This window comes from Mustela nivalis (genome assembly GCF_964662115.1).
Source record: "Mustela nivalis genome assembly, chromosome: 4".
Taxonomy (NCBI): Eukaryota; Metazoa; Chordata; class Mammalia; order Carnivora; family Mustelidae; genus Mustela; species Mustela nivalis.
Genome location: NC_139023.1, coordinates 47,965,242 through 47,992,516, shown reverse-complemented (window position 1 = coordinate 47,992,516; position 27,275 = coordinate 47,965,242). Strand labels below are relative to the sequence as shown.

Here is a 27,275-nt window from a genome sequence, read left to right as displayed (position 1 = left end):
CAGTGCTCTCTCACAGTGAGGGAATTTACCCAGACTGTATTTTGGATAGCAACCATTAAAGTTTCTTAGAGAATTTTTTTTTTATGTTAGATATAATACAGCTTCACTATAGAAATCAGAAAATATACTGACAATATTCAGAAGAAAATCAAAACCACCTGTAATTTCGTGCTCCTAATCTTGTCACTGACATTTTTTCTTCTAGCTTTTTCTCTATGCATCTTTGAACATAATTTATATCTTATAGTATTATTTTTGTCCTATTTTGTAGTTTATGCATATTTGCATACATCATGAAAGATTTCCATAAACATTTTGAAATGGTTACATAATATTCTATTATCTGGATTTACCATTACAACCTTTTATTATATCACATAGTATAAATAATATTGGGATAGCAAATAAACACCTCTGATGCCCAACTCCACAGATCTGGATCCTTTATAAAAAAAATAATAATTTATTTGATGAGTTTCACAATAAAGACCATTGCTGCCTTATTTGGGGAGGGAAATACTACAGGTATTGTAGAGTTTGGTAAACCGTGACTAGTCGGCCAACTCCAGCCAGCTTGTTTTTATAAATAAAGTTTTATTAGAACACAGCCATGCTTATTTGCTTCCATATCGTTTATGGCTGCTTTCATGCTGCCAGGACAGAGTTGAGTACTTTAGCCTTGCCAAACCCAAAATATTTACTACCTGATTGTTTACAAAAAAAATTTGGCCAACTACTGGTATTAGAATGGAAGAGAGCTCAGGCTTTCTCATTTGAACACCAACAATCCTAAACCACGCATTTTTAAATAATAATATTTTAAAAATGTTTTTCTTTAATTCATATTAAAAAACAGAGGAAAATGAACATAAATAATAAAAACGAACATGATGAAAATGAACATAAAATAATAAAATAGCTGAAATCAAACACGTCTCCAAAAGCTGACTCTTTGTGGAAGAGTGGATGGAGTAGGAGTAGGAGTCAGTACTCCTACTCCATCCACCCTTCCACTGTATATTTCAGAATCTTAGCCTGGATTGGGCAAAGCTTGATAGCAGAAGCTCAAGAACAGACTTAGGTATATATGGAAAATTTATCATAATAAAGAGGGCACCAAAAATCAGCTTGGAAGAGAAGGATTGCTCTGCCTACAGTGTTGGCGTATGGTGTGAGGTAGGAATCAGATTCACATTATATTATGAAGATTAAGACCTGAATATGCAAGGTAAGCTGATGAAGTAGGGTTCATAACATTGACCCTTTTGTTAATCTGAGGAAACCGATGGACTCCTTGGAATGTTTTTAAATACATATAGGGAACTAGACAGAATTACTAAGGAGAGCAATTTTGTAGAAATGCAGACATTTAAAAACTTGTGGAATAAAATGTATGCTTCTTTATGAAAGCATTAACTTATAAGCTCCAGTAGTAAATCTAATAACTGTGGCAATTTTGAAATAGTGATGAGCATAAGCAAAATTTTGAGATATCCAAAACAACTGTCACATAAGGTGAAGATATACTTAGTTTATTCCAAGTTCACTGACACTTTGAATTTTAGGTTAATGCCCTCCGGGTCAAAAACATCTTTCACAGAGCTGATAGAATTGGGGAAGATTATTTTTGTTTTCTTTTAGCCTAGGGAAGAACTTCTTATAGTGGCCCCCTAACACACAAAGAATTGATGAATCTGTCTGCATTAAAATTCAGAAGTTTTATTCAGTAAAGCTCACTAGACTTTAAGAAGGGGACAGGCTGAGAGAAAACTTCTGCAACTTCCAAAACCAGCAAGCGTTTAACATCTAGAACATACAAGGAGCTTCTGTAAATCAACAAGAAAAAGACAGGGAAACCAGTAGAATATGGGTAAAAAATACAGACAGCTCCCAGAAGGGAAAATCTTGAATGTGTCATAAGCATATAATGAGAGACTCAACCTCTCTGAAATAAATAATCCGAAGATTAAAACATCAGTGGAATAGAGACTACTGTGCACCCTCCCATTTTCCATAAATAAAAAGCCTATTACCACCAAGTGTTGTCAAGGATGTGGGAAAAGGAGAACCCTCACGCATCATTGACAAGATATAAACTTTTATAACCATCTGAGAAGAGTCCAGTGATACGGAAACAAAGGAGCACATGTCTTATGACTCAGTTCTCCTACACTGAGTGTAGGAACAGGGGAGTCTGGCATATTGTTTCCTAAGTGAACACATATGAAGATCTATGTTTTTTTTTTTTTTAAAGGTTTTACCTATTTATTTGACAGAGAGAGATAGAGATAGAGTGTAAGTGGGGGTGGGGGGAGGGAAGGAGAGGGAGAAGCAGGTTCCCTGCTGAGCAGGGAGCCTGATGCGGGGCTTGATCCCAGGACAATGAGATCAAGATCTGCGCCGAAGGCAGACACTTAACCGACTGAGCCACCCAGGTGTCCTCACATACGAGGCTCTTGATCTCAATGTTGGCAGTGTTGGTGGATACTCGAGGCAACTTGATAGAAACGTGGAAGGTGCATACTAATGGATGTATACAATGGAGCATATTCAGCCATAGGTGAAATGTCCTGCACACATACAACAGCCCAGATATACCCTTGACTCACAGTATTGCATGTAGTATCGCATGTGAAAAGTAAGAACACCAAGAGATTTATGCACAACTCTCTTTTGTAAGTTAAAAACACATACACACAGAAAACACTATTTATTTTATAAAGTACCCGTATCTGGGGATTGAATATACAGACAGTGGCTGGACCTTATATAAAAATAGAGCTCTGACCCACAACTTGCAGCCGCCTGCCCAAGAAACCAAACCCTTATCTCTAATCACCAGCCCCAGAAGCCAGCCTGCTGGGTCATTCCTGCAGGAAGTCAGGCTTCTAACTGATCCAGAAGCTAAACAGTAGCTTCTGACCCAAAACAGCCTGGGCTTTGTTAATAACTGATAGCTTCTCTAATATTTGTCCCCACTTAAACTTAAGATACCAGTCAGAGAAAGCCAAACCCATCACATAGGGATGCTTTGCTTCAAGTTAGCCTACCTCCAGCTTTGGCCAACAGCCTCCAATAAGGACATACATGAAACCTTTCCCCTTCCCATGATGAAACATTCCCACTCCTCTGCCTGTCTTTGTGTCTCTGCCAGAATGCAAGTGACAGTGGCTGACTCCTTTGTTCATAGCAAACTTGGAATAAATAGCCTTTGCTTATTCTCACTTGGTTGGTCTTTGTTTATTTCCATGATTTCCAAAGATCTGTTGGGCGCAGTTGAGTGGTACGGTGCCCCTTGTGCAGTGGGAGTGAACTGGAATGCAGATCAGAGCTGTGCATGGATCCCAGCAGACTCTGTGCCACAAATGTGGAGGAAGTGATTAACAGAACTTTCCGTGAGAAAGTCCATGAAAAATAAAAAAAAGACGTTTAAAAAATTAGTGGATTTTCATTTCTTTCTGCGTGGTACCTTTCTCTTTTACAGTCTCTTCTACTATCTGCTTCTAGGCTTTCCTCTGCTTGGGCTTGGGGACTAAGTATCCAGATCATTCTTCAGCCAGATGGAGATGGTCAAGGTATACAAGGAAGCGGCAATCATCCCTGGCTTCTCCAGACCCTTGGTGTAGGCGCCCCATCAAGGCCCCTGCCACACCTGACCATCTCTAAGAAACCCTCCTGCCCTTGCAAAGGCAGAAGGGGTCTTGAATCCCATTTTATTTTATTTTATTTTTAAACCTACGGCCCGGGTTTTATCTCTGTTAGAGCATTGTTTACAGTTAGGGTCCTCCTTAGCCACTCCAATGCAGGAGGTTAAAGGAGAAAATAGCCCCAATGATTTCATCTCTCTCTTTTTCAGTGAAAATTACTTTTATAAACTATTAAGTCTTCTGTGAAGGTTATAGTAGAGGACTGAGGCTCAGTTTAGCCCACTTATTAAGATATAGGCTACCTAGCCCCAATAGAAAAAATAAACAAACAATGAGTAGTTTACTTGGATTTATGCACAGTTTGTCTAATCAATCAATCTGTAAACATTATGCAAATGTGTGTAAACCCAAACCTAGCCCAGCCGGTACATATGCATTGTTATGTAAACGATCAATCTTGTTAATGCAAATATTAATATAAACCTGACATTAAACGCAAGTTTACACAGCCTTGCTGGTTGAAGGCAGCTTGATTTACATTGAAATGTAAATAGCAGTAGTGCTCTTTTTGGGGCTTTGGAAAACAGACTGACTAGAGTTCACTGGGTGGCCTGTCCCCATCAGGTTCCCCAGACCAACACCTTCCTTCAAGGCATCTCAGGAGGAATTTGGAGAGAATCTGGATGTCAACGCTTGGGTCCCTACTGGTGTCCTCGTTTTTTTATATCCTAGCTTCTCCTGGCTCCTTTAGGATCCCAGGGCCCCAGTCTCCAAATCAGTGATGCGGGGAGAGACATTCACCACCTTACACTCTCTCATGAATTGAGGGCTTGAAAATGAGCTCTTGTGCCAACAAGACTGGCTATCAGCGGACCCACTGGGCAGCTCTGTGCAGGACCGGTCTCCCTTTGCTCTGCTTACCTCCTTCCCTGGGCTGGCTTCTTATGTTTCTCGTCTGTTTTAAGTGTCACCTCACCTCTTCGGACAGAACTTCCTTGATATTCTCAGTAGGTTTTCTCCTCCAGGGTTCTCTAGGAGAGCTCCCTGCACATCTCATTCATGATGCTTTCCCTAGTGTGTCATGACAGATTTATTTCTCTGTTTACTGTGGTCCATTCTCCCCACCTATGAGCTTCACGGGGTCAGAGCTATGCTTGTTTTGTTCATCACGTCATCCTCACTGCCAGGCCCATGAGATGTGCTTGGAAAAATTCTGTTGGATGGATGGACTGTTGGACCAACTGACACACATACTCTGTAGCCTTGTTGCTTAGCACAAAGATCCGCCTTCCAATACTCACCTGGTTCTGTCTTTTCTTTTAGGATCTGGGTCCTGCCCTGAATACACTGATAATTTGCCTGACGTCCCCTGCTGCTTCAGCACCTTCTGTCAGAGCTGGATTCTGGTCTCTGAGCTCCCGCCATGGCGTGATAATAACAGTAGGATGAAAAGTAGCTGACATATATTCACCACGTACTAGGTTCCAGGTATTACTCTGGGTGCCTTATACCCATCATCTCATCTGAACATTAATCTTCAAAGCGGCTTGGGCGGGGGCAGTGTCGAGTCCAACCCAGAGTCTAGATTGGAAGTTGTCTAGGTCTGAGTCCAAATCCTGACTTTACTAGCTATGAATTTTGGAAAACGTATTTACTGGTGGGGGGCAGTGAACATTTCTTTCCTGGGGTTGTGGTAGCAACTGAGTGGGATTGAGAGTCTAGCATGAGAATTTCACAGGTATTTGTAATTATTTCCGGCTCTTATACAAAAGTTCAGACATCTAGACCAAGGACTGCATTTATTCTGCTTGATCCCTTTGTCTCCTTTGTCCTCTTTGAGCCCTTGGTTGCTGTCAGCACTCCTCTCACCCAGTATGCCTTCTAGTAGAGAATTTGCACAGGATGCACCTTATGGTGTCTCTGCTGAGATCAACCACCCCAACATGAGACTGAGGAAGTTAATGACCCAGATCCCTGTGGAAGTGAAAGAAAGAGGCACTAAAAAGACGTGGAACTCTTACATATGCCCATCAGTCCTAACCCTAAAGGCCCTGAAACGAAGGGAGTGCATCTGGGCTCTGCAAGGCACAGCTGGTTGGTTGCCACTTGCAGCCGGAGCCTATCTACTTCTGAGCAAGTCTGTTTACGTCTGACTCCCTGCAGAGAGCGGGTCCTGTGTCTTACTCATCAGCAGCCAACATGGTGACTGCATGTGGTGGGTGTCTGATCAACTTGCTGAATGAATATTCCCTTTCCAAACACTCTCACCCAGATTTATTAGACTTCTACCTTTTTAGGGCACTGTTTGGAGGGGGTACTTTTAATACTGTCTTTGATCTTCCTTTGGGCTGGACTTGAGGGTGTGATGGGAAGAAGATCACCCAAATGTAATTTCTCCTAGGTTCTCTACATACATCTCCAGGCACTGTCTGCCTGAACACCTGCCTGCTGCCGGAGAGGCTCTGTCCTTGGCCAGATGGAGCTCCATGCCAGCGACTGAACCCCAATCATTAATAGCAGCTGCAGACCCCAGGAGCTCCCTGCAAAAGCAGGAATGCCAGTTGCAATGAGAAACTTTCCACTGCCTACAACTAAAGGGAGAGAAACTACACTGGAATGTGAAGGTGGGGCCGAAATGTTTCTCTTATATATTGTTAACAATAACACCTTCATTTGAACTGGGCTTTGGAATTGATAAAATGCTCTTGTATCATCTCATTTGCTTGTCTCCAATTTGCAGATGGAGAAACTGCTCTGAGACAGGCCACAATAGCATCTGGAACCTCCTGTGATCAGCTGCCAGGATCCTTTAATGAGAAGTTGTGTGTTCCTTGATGTCTCCTGGGAGTCGCTCAAGGTAAGTAAGGAACTTGGCGTGGTCGGCTAGATGACCCCTAGCTGAGTGACTGTAATTGTTCTGACCGCTATGGGCTCACAAACCTTTTTTTTTTTTTTTTTTTTTTTTTTTTTTTTAATTTTAAGAGAAACGAGATGTTAGCCAAGATGGGATTTTCCCAAAAGAATTCTTTAGAAAAGTGCCAGAACCTTTACCTTCCACCTTGACAGTCCCCAGAGACAAACTGAAAGGACCTCGCTTAATGTCTCATCCGAAGGGTATTTGCAATGCTGGCTTCATCATTCAAAGCAGGAAAGGCCTTTGTCATGGTCAGATGGCTTTAATGTGTTCTGAATGCTACATAAATTCAAACTTGATGGCTCATTTATTTGTTGGATTGAAGTTTTATACAATAAACTAAGCCTTGGTATTTACTAATAACTTGTGCACTGCCCTTTGTTTGTTTAGAACAGCCAGAAGGCAAAGAAGTTGACCGAGTCCCTCATGGCCAATATGGTGTTCAGATCCTGGCATTTCCTGGGAAGCTTTATGGATTGGTGGGGGGATGGTAAGAGGGCTGTTTGCGGAGGGAGAGAGGGACGCTGTGGGGAAAGGAGGAGAGGGGAAACATTGTAGGGTATGTGTTTTATTCCAGACAAATTTGACATAGTCCCACCACCCATGCTTCAGTTGCTGAATTCAGTGAGCTGGGACTTCAGAACTTGGAGTGACAGGCCAGGCTTGGCTAGTGACTTGTGGCATGACCTTGGAAAATTCATTTTTCCCTGCTGTGTTTTGCTGTCTCACTTTGGAAAAAAAAAAAAAAAAAGAAAGAAAGAAAAGCTTATAATAAATTCTATTCATTGTTCAAGGTGAGCGTCCTTAAACTACTCTCCTTCAGGAGATCTTTGCTCTTTACCTCTACCCCTCCCACAAAAATTTCTCTTTTTCTCAGAATCCGAGACGTATCATTTGTCCCATGTCTTAGGGGCAAGAACCCAGGCTTTGGTGTGTGACTGAGCCAAGTGTGAGTTGTAACTCGGCCACTCATCTCAACTCAAACAAGTTAGGGAATGGTTTTGAGTTCCCATTTCTTTTTCTATAACATGGGAATAATGGCTTATATCTTGTCATGTTGTAAGAAGTACAGAATTGGACACATGTGAGGTCCTCAGCTCCGTGCCTGGCATTTACAAAGTACTCCTTACAAATGGGAGCAATTTTCATTCCAGCCTCATATTTTGGGGTTCCAGAATAGATTGTAAGCTCCCTGGGGAAAGGGACCAGCTGGTTTTCTGAAGACACAGCATCCAACCCCTGGAGATTTTTCTGTAGTATTTTCCATGACCACAGATGTTCACAGCCTACTTCTCAGAGACAGATAATGTGACTTCCTCTCAGAGGACTCTCTGAGAGCAGCAACATCTTTCAGTTCATTTCAAGAGTAAGAACGAGTTCTGGGAATGACACAAGTGGGCAAAATCTGAAAGTCTCTACATTTCCATGGCTGAGGAAAGAAATTCCTGTTAAAATTGTATCAAAGGCTTTGCTTTTAGCACCTCCTCATTTCCAGACAACTACATTCTTCTTCCACTCTCACTCATAGGTTCCACCAGGGGCTCATAGATGGGATAGGTTCTGGCTCTGAAAGAATAATGGCTTGCTGGACTAGAGCTGCAAGTCATTGTCACTGGTGTCTCACGGCCTCCTGGAGGCTGGTGCCTGACTGGGGCCTGACCTAAGGCTTGCTGCTCCTGAATTCCTTTACTTTCTGCTGTAGCTGACACTGGCAAGTTCTTCCTCCTCTTCTATGTTGGAGGAGTCTTAATTTTTCCAGTCTGTACATCTCTTCCAAGTCATTCAGAGGAGTTCAGATTAGTCTAAGCCAATTTTGATAGCCCCATTCCCCAAATTCAGCCAGTGAGAATAGGACTTCTGAGTAAGATTTCCTAACTCTAAAAAAGGGATAGAAGAGATACCAAGAAGAACGGGTTCCCTGTGTTATCAGGATTCTCCAGAGAACCAATACGATACGTGTGTGTGTGTTTATTTACCATAAGGAATTGGCTCACATGTTTATGGAGAAGGGCAAGTTTTGAGATCTGTGTGGTGGGTCAGCAAGTTGGAGATCCAAGAGAGCATATAGTTTAGTTCCAGTCTGAGTCTGAGGTTTGGAGAGCCAGGAGTCGATAGTGAAGTTCAAGTCTGAAGGTCAGCAGGACCAAGATCTAATAAAAAGCTACTGTTTCTGTTTGAATCTGAAGGGGGGGAAAGGCTGATGTCTCATTTTGAAGGTGGTCAGAGAGAAGAATTCTCTCTTACCTGGGGAGAGGGTGAGCCTTTGTGTGCCTTGTGTTCCTTCAACTGATTAGATGAGGCTCTTCCACATTAAAGAAGACAATCTGCTTTACTCAAACTATTCATTTCAATGTTAATCTCATCCAAATACACCTTCACAGAAATACCCAGAATAATGTTCAACCAGATATCTGGGCATGCTGTGGCTTAGTCACACTGACACATAAAATTAGCCATCACATTCCCTTTCTGACTTGGTATAGGTCATTATTTGACCTATACATTCCTAAAAGGTATGTTGAAGATCTAACCCTTGATACTTTAGCAGGTGACCTTATTTGGAAATGGGGTCATTGCAGGTGTAATTAGTTAAGATGAGGTCAAATTGGCATAGGGTGGGCCCTAATCTAATATGATTAGTTTCCCTAAAAAGAGGGAAATTTGGACATAGATACTGAGAGAGTACAGTGTAATGACATCACACTTTAATGACAGAGACAGAGATTGGAGTTATGGCAGCTGCCAGCCAAAAAATGCCAAGGATTTTGCAATAGCCAAAGCTAAGAGAATGGCTTCACAGATTCTTCACTGAAGCTCTTGGAGGGAAACAACCAAGCCAACATCTGGTTTTCTGAGTTTTGGTCTCCAGAACTATGAAACAGTAAACTTTGCTGTCCTAAGCCATCCAGTTTATGACACTTTGTTACAATAGCCCTAGGGAACAAAAACTGTGTGAGGATGTCAGGCTCAGGACTGCTGTGCCATTTTGCTACCATGAGGGTTGCTCACAGACATGCTGGGGAGATCGTGTAGAGTCAGAAAAATGTGACTCTTTAGTGAATTTGTTGAGTTTCTGAATTAACCAGCTCAGAAACTGCCTTACATCTAAGCTTTTTTTAATATGAGATAGTACATAACCTTATTGTTTCAACCAATTGGGGTTGAATTTTCTGAGATTTGCAGATAAGAACATTTGACTGATGAACTGATCTCACATCTTCCCTGCTCAGACAGATCTCCTTTCCCCTATGTTCCTTGTCTTTGTGAATGGCTTCCCACCCACCACCACCCATCGCCAGAAGCCCAAAGGAGAAACCCAATTGTCATCCTTTGTGCTTGCTTTTTCTCATCTCCCTAACTTAATCATTCATTAGACCTGGCCAGTGACCTCCTTATTGGCTTTCAGTGTGCCTAGTTATTACAACCTCGATATTGTCCTTCCTCCTATGTGTTATCACAGTAGCTTAATTGGAGTCTCTGTGTCAAATTGTGATCAACTTAGACCATTCTTACTGAGCCAAAGCGATGTTTTATAATACATAATTTTCCCAAGTGGCCCTCATTGTCTTTAGGACAAAGTTCAAGTCCAATCTCCTTAGCATGGTGTTCATTGTCCTTCATGATCATGGCCTCTGGTTGCTATTTCAGCCTCATCTCTTGTCGCCTGTCCTTTGGTCAGACTTGAAGCTGCTGAAGTTTTCACTTTCTCTCTCTTGCCTCAGGACCTTTGCATATGCAGCTCCCTCAAGATGAAATGCTACCCACCTCTTTTGGCCTGTCCAGGGTCAACTCATTCTTCAGACCTCAACTAAGCCACCCCTTCCTCCAGGAGGCCTTTTATGATACTCTGCTATTCTTTGGTTGAATATTTTCAGGTTCTAGAACAACACTGATACCACCTTTACTTTACCCTTAACATGGCCAGGAGGGTTCCAGGTTGTGGTGGCAAAAGCACTGGGCAGAGATCAAGGAGATATAGGTTCTTCCCTCTGTGTCTGCCACTGAGAAAGCTGTGGCTTTGGGGAACTTGGGAAACTCCATTCTCTTTTTGTGGCATCAAATGAGGGAGTAGGACTATGCCAGTTGCCTTCAAACTATGCCTTTCAGAGCCCAAGGGTTCCAGAGAGATGGCGCAGGTAAGGGGCAAAAGAAGGACAAAAGTCCTCGATCCCATCTTCTAATTCCATTCAGGTCTTACTAACATCTGTATCAACATACTGTATGTTCATAAAAATTTTTTTCAAAAAAAGTAATTAAGAGCTTTAATGTTAGAAAACCATGATTCTTTCTAATGTCTCATTCAGCTCAAAGGTCCTATTGTAACATGGGCAGGTGGGGAGTGGGAGAGATTGAGGGAATAGAAGATGAGCATGGCTAGGTCTATGAGAGGAAGTGAGGAGAATTGTCAACCTGCCAATTGCTCTGGCCCAGTCAAACCTGGTCCAGCAAGGGGTTATGTGCTGAGCAACTGGGTAGTAGGGGTTTGGAGTCCGGAAAGCCTGGGTTATCTGGATTATGATCCTGTATGTTTTACAGAATCACCTGGGAGATTTTAAGAAACAGGGATGTCAGGGGCCCCTCTTCAGACAACTGAACCATCTCCAGGGGTAAGGATGAGGCAGCTGAGTCATTCTGAAGGGTCTAAACCCTGGGAGGGGAGGGCCTGTGATTGCTTTGTTCACCATCATATTTCTGGTGCTTAATGCATAACATCAGCAGGCAATCGGAAACAGCAAATATTGAGTGACTGGGTGAGTAAATGAGTTTCATATTAGCACCTGATCAGATTTATATCACCTGCTTCAGGTTACTGCAACTCGCTGAGGTTCAGTTCTCTCATATATAAAGTGAGAAAAGTAGTTTCTACTTGGAAATGATGCGTTGAGAATTAGTAATATGTCAGGTACCTTGCAGACTATATGGCACATAGTGACTGATTAATGAAATGGTACTACAATCCTTTGTGGTACTTGATATTGCTCGAATTCAGACCAAAAATGACCTCCATTCAAATTTGGCTGCCCAGATGTATCAGTCAGGATGAGCTAACTTATGCTGTGGTAACAAATAATCCCTTGATCTCAGGGGAATAACATAGTAAAGGTTTATTTTTGTCCAATTACTTGTCATCACAGGTTAGCTGGGGGATGCCAGAGTTTCAGTTCCTATGGAACACTGAAATTGTTGTTTACTAGGAGGCTAAAGAGGAGTACCTTCTGGAGCTCCTTCCACTGGAAAACACTCTGCCCAGAAATGACGCATGGAAGTTCCACTCACAGTTGATTGGCCAGAACAAGTCACATGGTGCTATAAACTGCAGGGGTCCAGAAAGTGCAATCCCATCAGGTGCCCACAAGGCAGAGCACAGTTGCTCTCAGTGGCCCTGCCTCTATATACACCTAGCTCAAAACAAAGACAGTGTACATCAATGACAGTTTGAGAAACGAGGAACTCTGAGCATTTGTCATGCTTCGATACCCAACATTGATTCCTCCTTGTGAAATCAGCACTCAAACATAATTTTTAAACAACTGAATGAGATATAGTTTACATTCTACAAATTTTACTAGTAACTAATTTCAATGATTTTTAGATTTATAGAGTTGTGCAACCATAGCCCCAAATCATCATATCCATCACCTCTTGCCTGTGTAAGATCAGTCTCCACCCACACATACAACTTCAAACAAATATTAATCTGTCTCTACATATGACCTTTCTGAACATTTCACACAAATGAAATCATACAATATGTAGTCTTTTGTGTTTGGCTTCTTTCATTTAATGTTTTTGAGGTTCATTGATGTGGTAGCATTGTGGAAGGTCCAAAGGATTTTGGAGTGATCAAGAATAATATATATATATATAACCCAGAGAGGCAGTGACATGCTCAGTATAGCATGAGAGGGTAAGTCCCTTTCAGGACGAGACCATCCAGAGGGTTATGGTTCTGGGACCACCATCCAGAAAGGGGAGAGAGTAAGGAGACTCCCCACAGAGAGATTGATCAGAAATGGGGCTTTTTTTTTTTTTTTAATCTCAGTGAGGTCTCTCAACAGTGCTGTCTGGGTCTGAGAGGAGGGCAGGAGCAGCTCAGGGTCTTATCTACTGCTAGCAGATATGGGATGAGATTTAGTGGGCAATGCAAAGCAGACAAGCTCTAAATTGTTAAAAATCTGCTTGTTCGGACTGTTTTTAGAATGATTGAATACATAAGAATCTGGGTTTCATCAGGCTTTTTGGCTAATGGGTCTCAGCCTACTGAAATAGTCAACCTAGGGTCCAATACACAGAGACCATATTTGGCTCATTTACATAACAAGCATGTATCAGTAATTCCTTCTTCCCTCCCTCCCTCCCTCCCTTTCTTCTTCCTTCCTACCTACCAACCTTCCTTCCTTCCCTCTTTCCTTCCTTCCTTTTTTCCTTCTTTCCTCCTCTGCCTTCTTCCCTCCCTTCCTTCCTTCCTCTTCCTCTTTCTCTCTCTTTCTTTTTCTTTCCTCTGTTCCTCCCTTCCTTTTTTTCCTTTCTGCTGAATAATATTTCATTATATAGATCCACAACATTTTGTTTATCCATTCATCAGCTGATGGACTTGTGGAAGTTTCAGTATTTGCTCTTATAAATAAGGCTGTTATGACCATTTACAAACAAGTCTTTTTTTGAGATAGGTTTTCATTTCTTTCAGGTAGATTCCTGGGAGTGGCATGGCTATGTCATATACTTTTATATTTGCCTTTAAAAAAAAAACAAACTGTTTTCTAAAGCAGCTATAAACATTTTGCATTACTGCCAGCAATGTTTTGAGAGGTCTAAGTTCTTCCTAACATTTGTTATTGTCTTGTTTTGTTGATTATAGCCATTCTAGTTGGTGTGAAGTAGTGTCTCATTGTGGTTTTAATTTGCATTTCCCTGATCACTAATGATGTTGAGCATTTTTTTTTTATGTGCTTATCAGTGATTTGTATAACTTTTTTGGTGATACATCTTTTGCCCATTTTTAATTGAGCTGTTGTCTTCTTTATTTATTCTGTTCTTCATTCTGGATACAAATTTTTTTATCAGATACACAATTTGAAAACTTTCTCCCAGTCTATGACTTCTTTCATTTTTCTAATGGTATCTTTTGAAGCATGAAGTTGTTAATTTTGATGAAACCTGATTTATCAATTTTTTCTTTTATGGATCATTTTTTTGGTGTTGCATCTAAAGAACTCTGATCTAATCCAAGCTCACAGGTATTTCTTCCTATTTTCTAGAAATTCTACAATTTTAGCTCTTAAATGTATGTCTATGGTCCATTTTTATTCATTTTCTTTTTGTAGGGTACAAAGTTCATCTTTTTACATGGGGATATTCAATTGTCCCAGTACCATTTGTTCCAAAGACTACTCTGTCCCCATTGAACCGTTTTGGAATCTTTGTCAAAAATCTATTGACCATAAATATGTGTTTATTTCCAATCTCAATTCTGTTTAATTTAGATATATATATCTCCTTATGCCAGTGTCAGACTGTCTTTTTTTTTTTTTTTAAGTTTTATTTGTTTATTTATTTGGGAGAGAGTGTGAGAGAGGGTGAGTGCACAAGCTGGGGAATGGGCAGGAGAGGGAGAAAGAAAATATCAACCAGATTCTGTGTTAAGCATGGAACCTGATGAGGGCTCCATCTCATGACCTTGATATCATGTAGTGAGCCAAAATCAAGAGTCAGACACTCAACTGACTGAGTTACCCAGGCCCCCCATTATTTTGATTACTATAGCATTATAGTAAGTTTTGAGGTGAAACATCTCATACATTTTTCTTCTTTTTCAAAATTGGTTCTGCATTTTTATATACATTTTAAGATCAGCTTGTCAATTTCTAGGAAAAAAACGTTCTGGAATTTTAAGTTCTTCTTTGATCTCCTGGTTGATCCAAGCATTCTTAAGCACGTTCTGGAATTTTAATGGAAAGTATGTTGTGTCTAAAGATTAATGTGATATAGGTCTGAAATTCCCTTTTTGGTAGGGTCTTTGCCTGGTTTGTGGATCAGGGTAATGCTGGCTTCATAGAAAGAGTCTGGAAGTTTTCCTTCAGCTTCAATTTTTTTGAAACAGCTTCAGGAGAATAGGTGTTATTTCTTCTTTGAAAGTTAGGTAGAGGGGCGCCTGGGTGGCTAGGTGGGTTAAGCCGCTGCCTTCGGCTCAGGTCATGATCTCAGGGTGCTGGGATCGAGTCCCGCATCAGGCTCTCTGCTCAGCGGGGAGCCTGCTTCCCTCTGTCTCTCTCTGCCTGCCTCTCCATCTACTTGTGATTTCTCTCTGTCAAATAAATAAATAAATAAAATATTAAAAAAAAAAAAAAGAAAGTTAGGTAGAATTCCCCAGGGAATCCATCAGGTCCTGGGCTCTTGTTTTTTGGGAGGTTTTTGGTCACTGCTTCAATCTCGTTACTAGATATCAGTTTATTCAGGTTGTCAATTTCTTCCTCATTCAATTTTGGGAGTTTATAGTTTTTCAGGGATGCATCCATTTCATCTAGGTTGCTTAGCTTATTGGCATATAACTGTTGATAATAACTTCTAATGATTGTTTCTACTTCTTTGGTGTTAGTTGTGATCTCTCCCTTTTCATTCATAATTTTACTAATTTGGGCTTTCTCTCTTTTCTTTTGGATCACTGATGAATATGGATGCTAAGATTCTCAACAAGATCCTCACAAACAGGATCCAACAGCAAGTTAAAAAGATTATCCACCATGACCAGGTGGGATTCATCCCTGGGCTACAAGGATGGTTCAACATTCACAAATCAATCAACATGATAGAACAAATTAATTAGAGAAAAGAGAAGAACCACATGGTCCTCTCAATTGATGGAGAAAAAGCATTTAACAAAATCCAGCATCCATCCCTGATTAAAACGCTTCAAAGTATAGGGATAGAGGGAAATACCTGAACTTCATAAAATCTATGAAAGACCCACAGCAAATATCATCCTCAATGGGAAAAAGCTTGCAGCCTTCCTGTTGAGATCAAGAACACGATAAGGATGCCCACTCTCACCACTCTTGTTCAACATAGTATTAGAAGTCCTAGCAACAGCAATCAGACAACAAAGAGAAATAAATGGTATCCACATTGGCAATGAAGAAGTCAAACTCTCTCTCTTCGCTGATGACATGATTCTTTATATGGAAAGCCCAAAAGGTTCCACACCCAAACTACTAGAACTCATACAACAATTCAGCAATGTGGCAGGATACAAAGTCGATGTTCAGAAATCAGTGGCTTTCTTATACACTAACAATAAAAATACATAAAGGGAAATTAGGGAATCGATTCCATTTACTATAGCACCAAGAACCAGAAGATACCTGGGAATAAACCTAACCAAAGAGGTAAAGGATTTGTACTCGAGGAACTAGAGAACACTCATGAAAGAAATTGAAGAAGACACAAAAAGAATAAAGACCATTCCATGCTCTTGGATTAGAAGAATAAACATTGTTAAAATGTCTATACTGCCTAGAGCATTCTATACTTTTAATGCCATTCTGATAAAAATTCCACTGGTATTTTTCAAAGAGCTGGAGCAAATAATCCTAAAATTTGTATGGAATCAGAAGAGGCCCCGAATAACTAAGGAAATGTTGAAAAACAAAAATAAAACTGGGGGTATCACTTTACCGGATTTCAAGCTTTACTACAAAGCTGTGATCACCAAGACAGCATGGTACTGGCATAAAAACAGGCACATTGACCAGTGGAACAGAGTAGAGTGCCCAGATATGGACCCTCAACTCTATGGTCAAATAATCTTCGACAGAACAGGAAAAAATATACAGTGGAAAAAAGACAGTCTCTTCAATAAATGGTGCTGGGAAAACTGGACAGCTATATGTAGAAGAATGAAACTCGACCATTCTCTTACACCGTACACAAAGATAAACTCAAAATGGATAAAAGACCTCAACATGAGACAGGAATCCATCAGAATCCTAGAGGAGAACATAGGCAGTAACCTCTTCGATATCAGCCACAGCAACTTCTTTCAAGATATGTCTCCAAAGGCAAGGAAACAAAAGCAAAAATGAACTTTTGGGACTTCATCAAAATCAAAAGCTTCTGCACAGCAAAGGAAACAGCCAAGAAAACAAAGAGGCGACCCACGGAATAGGAGAAGATATTTGCAAATGACAGTACAGACAAAAGGTTGATATCCAGGATCTATAAAAAACTCCTCAAACTCAACACACACAAAACAGACAATCATATCAAAAAATGGGCAGAAGATATGAACAGACACTTCTCCAATGAAGACATACAAATGGCTATCAGACACATGAAAAAATGTTCATCATCACTAGCCCTCAGGGAGATTCAAATTAAAACCACATTGAGATACCACCTCACACCAGTTAGAATGGCCAAAATTAGCAAGACAGGAAACAACATGTGTTGGAGAGGATGTGGAGAAAGGGGAACCCTCTTACACTGTTGGTGGGAATGCAAGTTGGTGCAGCCACTTTGGAAAACAGTGTGGAGACTCCTCAAGAAATTAAAAATAGAGCTTCCCTATGACCCTGCAATTGCATTACCGGGTATTTACCCCAAAGATACAGATGTAGTGAAAAGAAGGGCCATCTGTACCCCAATGTTTATAGCAGCAATGGCCATGGTTGCCAAACTGCAGAAAGAACCAAGATGCCCTTCAATGGACGAATGGATAAGGAAGATGTGGTCCTTATACACTATGGAGTATTATGCCTCCATCAGAAAGGATGAATACCCAACTTTTGTAGCAACATGGATGGGACTGGAAGAGATTATGCTGAGTGAAATAAGTCAAGCAGAGAGAGTCAATTATCATTTGGTTTCACTTATTTGTAAAGCATAACAAATAGCATGGAGGACAAGGGGAGATGGAGAGGAGAAGGGAGTTGAGGGAAATTGGAAGGGGAGGTGAACCATGAGAGACTATGGACTCTGTAAAACAATCTGAGGGTTTTGAAGGGGCGGGAGGTGGGAGGTTGGGGGAACCAGGTGGTGGGTATTGGAAAGGGCACAGACTGCATGGAGCACTGGGTGTGGTGCAAAAACAATGAATACTGTTACGCTGAAAGGAAATAAAAAATTTTAAAAAAATAAAGTTAATGTGGGCTGTGAGTACATTGTTAATAATTAAATAGACTGCATGGGCAAATAAAGATCACGTGTCATAAACGAAGTCAAAATCACAACATTTTGAGCCAAGTTCTGCCAAAGGAAAAAATCTAATTGATAAATTGAGACCATGAAACTGGAAAAAAAATAAAGGTTATACGGGAATAATTGATTAAACAATTTTGCCTTTCAACCCACTAACATGGACTGTTTTATATTAAGATTTTCTTTAATTCTTCTCCATAATGGTTTGTAACTTTCAGTACACAAGTCCACAAGTCCTACTCTTTCTTGGTAAATCTATTCCTAAATATTGTTTCCTTTTTGATGCTATTGTGGATGATATTGTTTTCTTAACTTCATTTTATGGATTGTTGATAATTACTATGTAGAAATACAGTTGATTTTTGTTGTTGATTTTATATCCTGTGACCCTGCTCTACTCACATATTAATTACAGTGGTTTAAAAAGAAATTGTATGGATTCCTTAGGATTTTCTCCACATAGGATTGTCTAATCTGCAAATAAGGATCTTTTACTTCTTCCTTTTAATCTGAATGGTTTTAATTAGACCTTTCTGCCTTAATACACTAGCTAAAACGTCTAGCCCAATGTTAAGTAGTAAGTGGCAAGAGAGAACATCTTTGTTTTTTTCCTGATTTTGAGGGAAGCTCATTAAGTTTTTCACCAGTAAGTTTGAGCTTTAGCTGTAAGGTTTTCAGAGATGCCCTCTACCAGGTTGAGGAAGGTTCCTTTCTATTCCTAGTTTGTTGAAAATTTTTTACTTGAATGGGTATTGGATTTTGTTAAATGCTTTTCTGCATCTATTGAGATAATCGTGTGACTTTTGTGCCTTATTCTATTAATGTGGTGCTTTGCATTAATTAATGTTTAGATATTAAACCAATCTTGCATTACTGAGAGAAAACCTACATGGTCATGGTGTATAATTCTTTTTATATGTTTCTAGATTCATTTTGCTAATATTTTGTTGAGGATTTTTGCATCTATATTCATGAGGATATTAGTAGTTTTATTTTCTTGTGATATCTTTGACTCTGGCACTTGGGTAATGCTGGCTTTACAGAATGATTTGCAGTGTTTCCATTCCCCATATTTTCTATAAGGGTTTTTGAATTATTGGAATTATTTATTATTTAGATATTTGATAGAATTCACTAATGAAGCCATGGATCTGGAGGTTTTTGTGTGTGGGGCGTGGAGAGAATTTTAAATTAGCACTTTAATTTTTTTTTTATTATAGGTTTATTCATATTTCAAAATTTCTTCTTGAGTCCATTTTGATAATTTGTGTTCTAAGAATCTTTCAGTTTCATTTAGGTTGTCTAATTTGTTGCCATAATGTTGCTCTTACTAATCTCTTATAATTACTTTAATTTCTGTAGGGTACGTAATGATATTCTCTCTTCCACACCCAATTTTTGTCATTTATATCTTCTTTTCTTTTTTTTTTTTTTTTCTTGGTCGATCTAACTAAAGGTTTGTCAATTTTGTTTATTTCTCCAAAGAATCAACTTTTGGTCTCATTTATTTTTCAGAGCCATTTTGTTTTCTGTTTTGTTGATGTCCACTATAATTTTTATTCCTGTCTCTGTTTGCTCTGGGTTTAGTTTGCCTCTTTTTCTTGTTTCTTAAGATGGAAACTCAAATTTTTGATTTGAGAGCTTCCTTCTTTTTTGATACAGGTATTTTAAAGCTATATATTTTCCTGTTAGCATTGCTTTAGCTGCATCTTTAAATTATTGATATGTTGTGTTCATTTTCATTCATTTAAAAATACTTCCCAACTTTGCTTGCAAATTTTTTCTTTGACTCACTGGCTATTTTGTAGTGGGTTATTTAATTTCCAAATATTTGTGGATTTCTTGATTTAATTTCTGTTGCTGACTTCTAATTTATTTCTTTGTGATTGGACTTTTTTCCCTGGACACCTTCAATATGTTTTTTCACTGCCTTCTGGCCTCCATCAGTTTTAATAAAGAGTTAGTTGTTAATTGTATTTATGTCTCTTTGTATGTGATGATTCATTTTTCTATTTGGTGCATTCAAACTTGTATCAACTGTATACAACAGTTTATATCTGACTTAGATGTAGATTTGTTTTTAGATGTTGATCTATTAATCCACAAATCAATTTAAAATATTTTATTTAGAGTTCGTAGACCTTCTAGAATCTGTATACTATTTTTTCTCATCAGTTTTGGGGATGTTTTGGCCACTATTTTTCAGATATTATTATGCTTATTCTCTCACTTCTCTCCTTCTGAGATTACACCTACACTACATATATGTTGGTAGGTTTGATGGAGTCTTACAGATCTTTAAAGTTCTGTTCAATTTTTCCTTTCTCTACTTTCTCTTCCTTATCCTTCTTCTATTCTTTAGAGTGGGTAATTTCTATTGATCTATATCCAAAGTCATTGATTAGTATGCTATCTCAAATAAAATGGGTCCCTCTAGTGAAAATTCCATTTTCTCCGACTCTGCTTTTCAATACTAGATTTTCCTTTTCATTCTTTTAAAAATATAATTTTTATCTGTTTGTCAATATTCTCTATCAAGTTTTTCTTAATTTTTAAAATGCAATTATTTTTTAACATATCTAGACTAGATGCTTTGAAGTTGTTTTCTCCTAAGTCCATCATCTTAGAGGACCTCTCATATAGTTTCTATTGATTGCTTTTTCCCTGAGCTTTTTCCACTTTCCTGTTTCTTTGGATGTATTGTAATCTTTTTTTAAATTTTTTTATTTTTTATAAACATTAACATATTTTTATTCCCCGGGGTACAGGTATGTGAATCACCAGGTTTACACACTTTACAGCACTCACCATAGCACATACCCTCCCCAATGTCCATAACACCACTCCCTTCCCCAACCCCCCTCCCCCCAGCAACCCTCAGTTTGTTTTGTGAGATTAAGAGTCACTTATGGTTTGTCTCCCTCCCAATCCATCTTGTTTCATTTATTCTTCTCCTACCCCCTTAACCCCCCATGCATCTCCACTTCCTCATATCAGGGAGATCATATGATAGTTGTCTTTCTCTGCTTGACTTATTTCGATAAGCACGATACCCTCTAGTTCCATCCACGTCATTGCAAATGGCAAGATTTCATTTCTTTTGATGGCTGAAAGTATTCCATTGTGTATTGTAATCTTTTATTGGAAACTAGACACTTTAGATAATATATTGTAGCAGCTCTGGATTCTCACTCCCTCTCTGGGAGTTGTTGTTATTGTTTGTTTACTGACTGGCTTGGACTTATTCTGTAGAATATCTCTCTACTTCGATGTTGACAGTTGATGACTTTACTAAGTTTTATTTTTGTTCTTGTTTTTGTTTCTAAGTTTGGCTTCCTACCATTCACCCTTCATTCAGCACAGCTTACTAACTGATCAGAAGTTGTTCCCAAACACATCAAGCCACTAAGTCTTCTACCCTTTGCTAATGGATTGCTATATGGATTGGGGAAGAAATTTAAAGGTCAGGCATTTTATAAATTTTCTCCCGTCTTTAGTTTCTACTGAACCTGTTTCTGTCTTCTCTGCGTGTCCACAAGGCCTTACATTCATTCAGGGATGTGTAGATAGCTGGAATCTTCTCCAGTCTCCATTAGGCATGCACTCAGCCTTGAGTATGATTACAGCCTTTCAGACCTTTAGGGATGTGTTGGAGCATTCCCAAGCCCACTATGGCTGTCTTGTTTCCTGTATGTCCCTTTCAAATTTCTGGCTAAGCTTCTAGTCTATTGCTTGTCCCAATCAATATCACAACCTCAGAATAACTGTGGCACCAGCATCTCCCACTCATTTGATAATGCAATTCCTACTCTTTCCCATGATATCTGAGGGCATGGGATTTTTTTCCATGCTCCATTTCAAATCAAATCAGTGTCCTCTGCCAAAAAAGCTGCTGCTTTTCACAGCTAGCCCTGCCCTGGTAGACCTGCTGTACTGATGAAACTGAAGAGATAATGGCTAAAACACCCTGGAGTCCAGCCACCCTTAGCCAAGTTTTCATAGGTTTACTTGAATAAACACTTCTCAATTTTTTGCAGGTCTTTGGTCAGTTTCTAATGTCTGAAAGTTGTTGTTGACAATTTTGTTCAGTTTTATAGTTGTTTGGAGGAAAAAAGAATTTACTGAGCTCCTCTTTCTGCCATTCTGGAAATCCCACCTCCTCAATATGTCAATATCTTTTTATGGTGTGCTGCTTTGCTGAGACTACTGACCAGACTTTCTTCCCTTTTCTAGTCAGGAGATACACCTAAGACACAGCTGAGCCATCAAATTCTCTAGATCCAAATATTAAGTTTTAGTGGGAGATATACAAAAACAGGAAAAAAAAAAAAAAGGCTGTACTCCATTCATTTTACCCATACCCTGACAAGATTCCCAATTATCTCCTGCTACCTACATTTCCAGAGTTTCTTGGTTCCCATCATGTAGCTCCCCAGGCCTGGTTCTCTGGCCTTTCATCAACTGTGGAAGAACCCCCACGTCTGTCCAAAAAATACCTTTCCTGCTCAAGTTAGCCAGAGACCATTTCTGTTGCTTGCAAACAAAGAACCTGACTGATACAGCTTTTCAAAGGATGTGTGAAAGGGAATCTTCTAAAGACTCCAGATAAGAGGCCAATTATTCACTTGACAGTTTTCAGGACTGCTACAACACACACATGCCTGTGGGAAGCTCCTGAGCCGGCAGTGTGCTGTGTATCTGATGAGATCCCACTGGAGGGGCCAAGTCTGCACCTGTCACCAGCCACAAAGAGGATCCAATTTTTATCCATTTCATCTGGAGAACCATCTGGGCTGGGAATAGCAGTAATAATAACAAATCATTGTCACCAGATTTCCTCATAGATAACACTTCTTTTTGTTGCTCTTGTTAAAAATCAAGTTTTCAAGTCGGCTGGTGAATAAGCAGCTAGCAATAGTTTTAAAGTCTGTCTTGGGCTGCCGGGAGACTGGATTGGGACCGGGCCTGGGAATACAGCACAGAGAGACTTGGCTGCTGGTATTCTTTTCTGGAGGGTCACAAGGTTGGAAAGAAAGACCTGGAAGGCTATGGTAGAAAGAAGTTCTACCAAAAACCATGCATGGGAGCATTGGGTAGCCATGGCTTACTTACCAACATCATGAATGACAAGTTGGGGTTTGTTTGATTGTGGGCCAGTAGCAGAATATAGGTGCTAAGTAAGTAATCTGTGATATTAAATAGCATTAATAGAGATATATTACTTTAAACAAAGGAGATGATAGTCCTTCTCTATTTCATGCTTCTTAGAACATTCAAACTTATGTCTTCATTTTGGCATCATACATTTTGTATGATGATGTATGAACACATCCAGAAAAAAAAAATCAAGATAGCAAATTGACTTAAATTATTATGTGATGAACAATGGAAGGAACAAGAAAGCATTTAGTTTATAGAGGAGAAAAAAGGGAGTAGGAATAGAGAATGGAAGGTATGATAGCTATTTTTAAAAAATCTGCAGGTCTGACAGGTGGAAGAAAGCTAAAATTTGTTCTGTCTGCCTCCAGTGACAGATCTAGGATCAATGGGCAGAAACTACAAATAGACACGTTTTAATTCTATATCCCTCTATGTGAAATACTGAAATACATTTTCCTAAAGGTCATCTGAAAATGGGTTTTCACTTTATAATTCTAGCCAAAGACTGTACCATTGTGAAAACTAAAGCTATTAATTTATAAAAACTGACACTAATCCATGGCAGGTAGGTGATAGCTATGTGAATTGTGTGTGTGTGTGTGTGTGTGCGCGCGCGCATGCGCGCGTATTTGTAAGGTTTTGTTCACTTACTCTTTTGACAATGCAGCTCAGCAACTGCACTAGAGGTTGTAACCTGTAATAGCAATTGTGTGCTTCCTAGTTTAAAATTAATACAGTGTTGGGACGCCTGGATGGCTCAGTTGGTTGGACAACTGCCTTCGGCTTAGGTCATGATCCCGGAGTCCAGGGATCAAAGTCCTGCATTGGGCTCCCAGCTCCATGGGGAGTCTGCTTCTCCCTCTGACCTTCTTCTTGCTCATGCTCTCTCTCACTGTCTCTCTCTCAAATAAATAAATAAAATCTTTAAAAAAATAAAATTAATACAGTGTACAAACACTATTTATAAAAAACTATATCTATTTTGAGCATTTATTTGCTTAAGGGTGTTTAAGAGTGTTAAAAGAATTACAGAGCTGTATATAAGAGCTCTAAGAAATGGAAGAAGATACACCAATAAAGCCTTAAAGAAGAGATCAAATAGCTGACAAGTTTAAGGATAACAGTGAACCTGAAAGAGAGTGTGGGAATTAGATGAACAAACAGTCCAACAACTGTCAGTTAGGGGAAGCAGAGAATAACCCATCAGCTGTAATCAAGGTGGATGGTCACCGCATGGAAAACAATAGAACCGTGTGCACTGCATTGATCTCAGGCAGGGGTACCACTGAAATGATCATACATAGTCACAGGACTAAGATTCAGGACCACAGCTAGCTCATGCAACACCTTGGGGTGAATTAGAAAAGAACCCCTACTGGGCAGATATAGCTTTGTAGGTAAATCACTCTCTTAGACTTCATCCTTCTCATACCCCTTCTGCTGAGCATCTCTGTGGAGGGAACAGTTGATTCCACAGACCTAGAGAGTCTTGATGTGTCTATTCCTATGTTCTGGAACCCATATATAGAGCTCTATATCTGGACTCTTTAAGGGCTGTATCAGAAGAATGAGGTTATTTACTGTGTTTGGAATGGAATGGAATATGTCATATGACATAACTGGTAAGGAAGAACTTTCACAGCTATCCAAATTTGAAAGGTAAAGCTTTAAAAGAAACTCGATTCCCCATAATTAGAAGGGCCCAAGCAAACATTTGGTCCTAGGAAATAAGAGAACAGTCTGGTTACTACAACCAAGATCTAAAGTCTGAGTGGAATTGGGAGCAAACTTGGTGGGGTTATGCCAGGGATTTTCAAATGTGAGGGTCCATCAGAACCTCCTAGAGCGTATTATTGGACCCCCACCCCCAAAGTTTCAGATTCCATAGTTGTTCTAACAAGTTCCCAGGTCATGCTGGTGGTGCTGGTCCAGGGACCACATTCTGAGACTGGCCTAGAAAGTCATTTGCAAATTTTAATGTGGGAAAAAAAACATCACTTGGAGATCTTGTTAAAATGCAAATTCTGACTCAGTGGGTTTGGACTAAGGCCTCAGACTATGTATTCCCTGGGCAAACTTCCTAATGCTGGGCCAGGGACCAGGCTTTGAGTATTAAAGGACTCAGACTGGTTCCAAAGCAGATGTTGCGCTTAAAGTCATGTGACAAATTATCTCAGGGGTATAGGCTGGAGATCTGTTGGGCTGGGAGCCATGCCATTCATTTATTCATTCCACAGGTATGAACACCATGTTCTGTTGAAGGTGCTGGGGACATAGTGGTGAATAACCAAAACTCTTGCTTTCATGGAGTTCACATTCCAGAGAAGCAAAGTCATATTTACAGCTCACTCCCCAAACCTCGGAGGATTCTTCTTTTGGCTTCAATATTTCATATCACAGCTTATCCTGAGGAAGGAGAAGAAATATAAAAGACTGCAGAAAAGTAGAATAACTTAAAATACTTTTTTCTTGCCACTTTATTTAAGAAGTATAAAATTTCTCAGACTCATGAATAAATCTTTTCAGAAAAGATGTTCGTATATTTATGTATGCATACTCACTTTTACATTCTCCAAATAATTTCTAACAAAATGTACATCAAGATGCATCTTAATGTTACTGTCATGTGGAGATATGGGTGTAGTTAAAACCAGGACATCGATTTTACAATTGGGATGGTTCAAAAATATGGATCAGGGTGTTTGAAGGGAGCAAATGAGAATTTTCCACTACCTTATCCCTTCCTCCCAAGAAGTCTGGTTGTATAGGAAGGAAACACCCACAAGACTGGCAGTTTAGGGCAGTTAGTGTAATGGCCAGAAGCATGGGTTCAAATCCTGTCCCCATCACTTATACATTATATGCCCTGGGTAAATTACTTAATGTCTGTGATATTTAGTTCTTATCTGAAAAGGAGGAATAAAGTGTACCTTACAAGGTTGTTTTAAGAATAAAATAACATAAGTATGCCTCAGAGTAAGGTCTCAATCAATGGCCACAATAACAAGCTAGAGGTAGACCAGAGTCAGTATAGTTCAGAGCTACTTTTAATAGACATGCAAGCAATGCCAAGGTCTAGATATAGCCTATGTTGCTAAGGTTCTCCTTGGCCAACTTTACAGAAGGAAACTGGAGATACAATAGAACAATTTTGTTGGGATTTAAAAGAAAGTACCAACCATATAATAAAGAAATGAGACTGAGCGGGAGAGAACTCAATGGCTATAACTAGTGTAGATTCTTCTCTAGAAGCAAGGAAATTGAACTCTACAGTACATACAGCTTTTAAATTTGTGATGCTTTTAAATATACCTAAAATTACAACAAACAAAGCTGGAGAAGTTGCAATAAAGCTGCTATACCCACAAGTTTTTGATAGCAAATTGGTATTATCTTTTAAGAAAGTAATTTGGCAGTGTGAATTAGAAGTTATAAAAATGCTCATATTCTTTCACCTGGTTATTATACTTTTGGAAATGTATTCTACAAATTTATCCAAAAGAAGGAAAATGAGGAAAGTGATAATAATATATATTTGAGAAAATAAATTGGAAGCAGCTATAGTAATTTTTATTTTTTATTGAGATGTAATTGACATATAACATTGTATAGGTTGAAGGTTTACCATGTGTTGGTCTGATACAGTTATATATTGCAATATGATTACCACAGTAGCATTAGCTAACACCATCAACATGTCACATAATTGTTTCCTCTTTCGTGATGAGAGCATTTAACATCTACTCTTTTAATAACTTTCAATTATATAATATAGTATTGTTAACAATAATCATACTGCTGTGCATTAGGTCTCCAGGACATATTCATCTTCTCACTGTAAATTTTTACCCTTTGACCAACATCTCCACAATTCCCCAAGCCCCCTAGAACCTGGTAACAGCCATTTAATCTGTTTCTGTACGTTCAGCATTTTTACATTTTTAGATTATATAAATTGTATCATGTAGTATTTGTCTTTCTCTCTGACTTATCTCACTTACTTTAATGCCTTCAAGTTTTATCCATGTAGTCAGGGAAGGGGGATTTCCTTCTTTCTCATAGCTGAATAATATTCCACTGCAGATATATGCTGCTCTATCCATTCTTTGTCCATTCATCCGTTGATGAACACTTAGGTTGTATCCACATCCTGACAACTGTGACTAAGGCTGCAATGAACTTGGGAATGCTGCTATCTTTTCAAGATCCTGTTTTCACATGCTTTGGGTATATACTCAGAAATGGATTGATGAATCACATGGTAATTCTATTTTTAATTTTTTGAGGAACATTCATGCTTTTTCCACAGTGGCTGAACCAATTTATATTCCCACCAAAAGCGCACAAGGATTCCCTTTTCT

The 27,275-nt window shown here is 39.3% G+C and overlaps 1 long non-coding RNA gene across 2 annotated transcripts; it reads left to right on the top strand.

The window, feature by feature from the left end:
- Positions 1 to 5,808: 5,808 nt before the first annotated feature.
- LOC309862975 lies at positions 5,809 to 15,999 on the top strand. Of its 2 annotated transcripts, none has more exons than XR_014310826.1 (4): positions 5,809 to 5,862; positions 6,049 to 6,271; positions 6,388 to 6,504; positions 15,245 to 15,999. It is a non-coding gene; the product is annotated as an uncharacterized lncRNA (long non-coding RNA). The 2 variants fall into 2 exon arrangements; XR_014310827.1 differs by lacking the exon at positions 15,245 to 15,999 and adding an exon at positions 6,630 to 6,853.
- Positions 16,000 to 27,275: the final 11,276 nt, after the last annotated feature.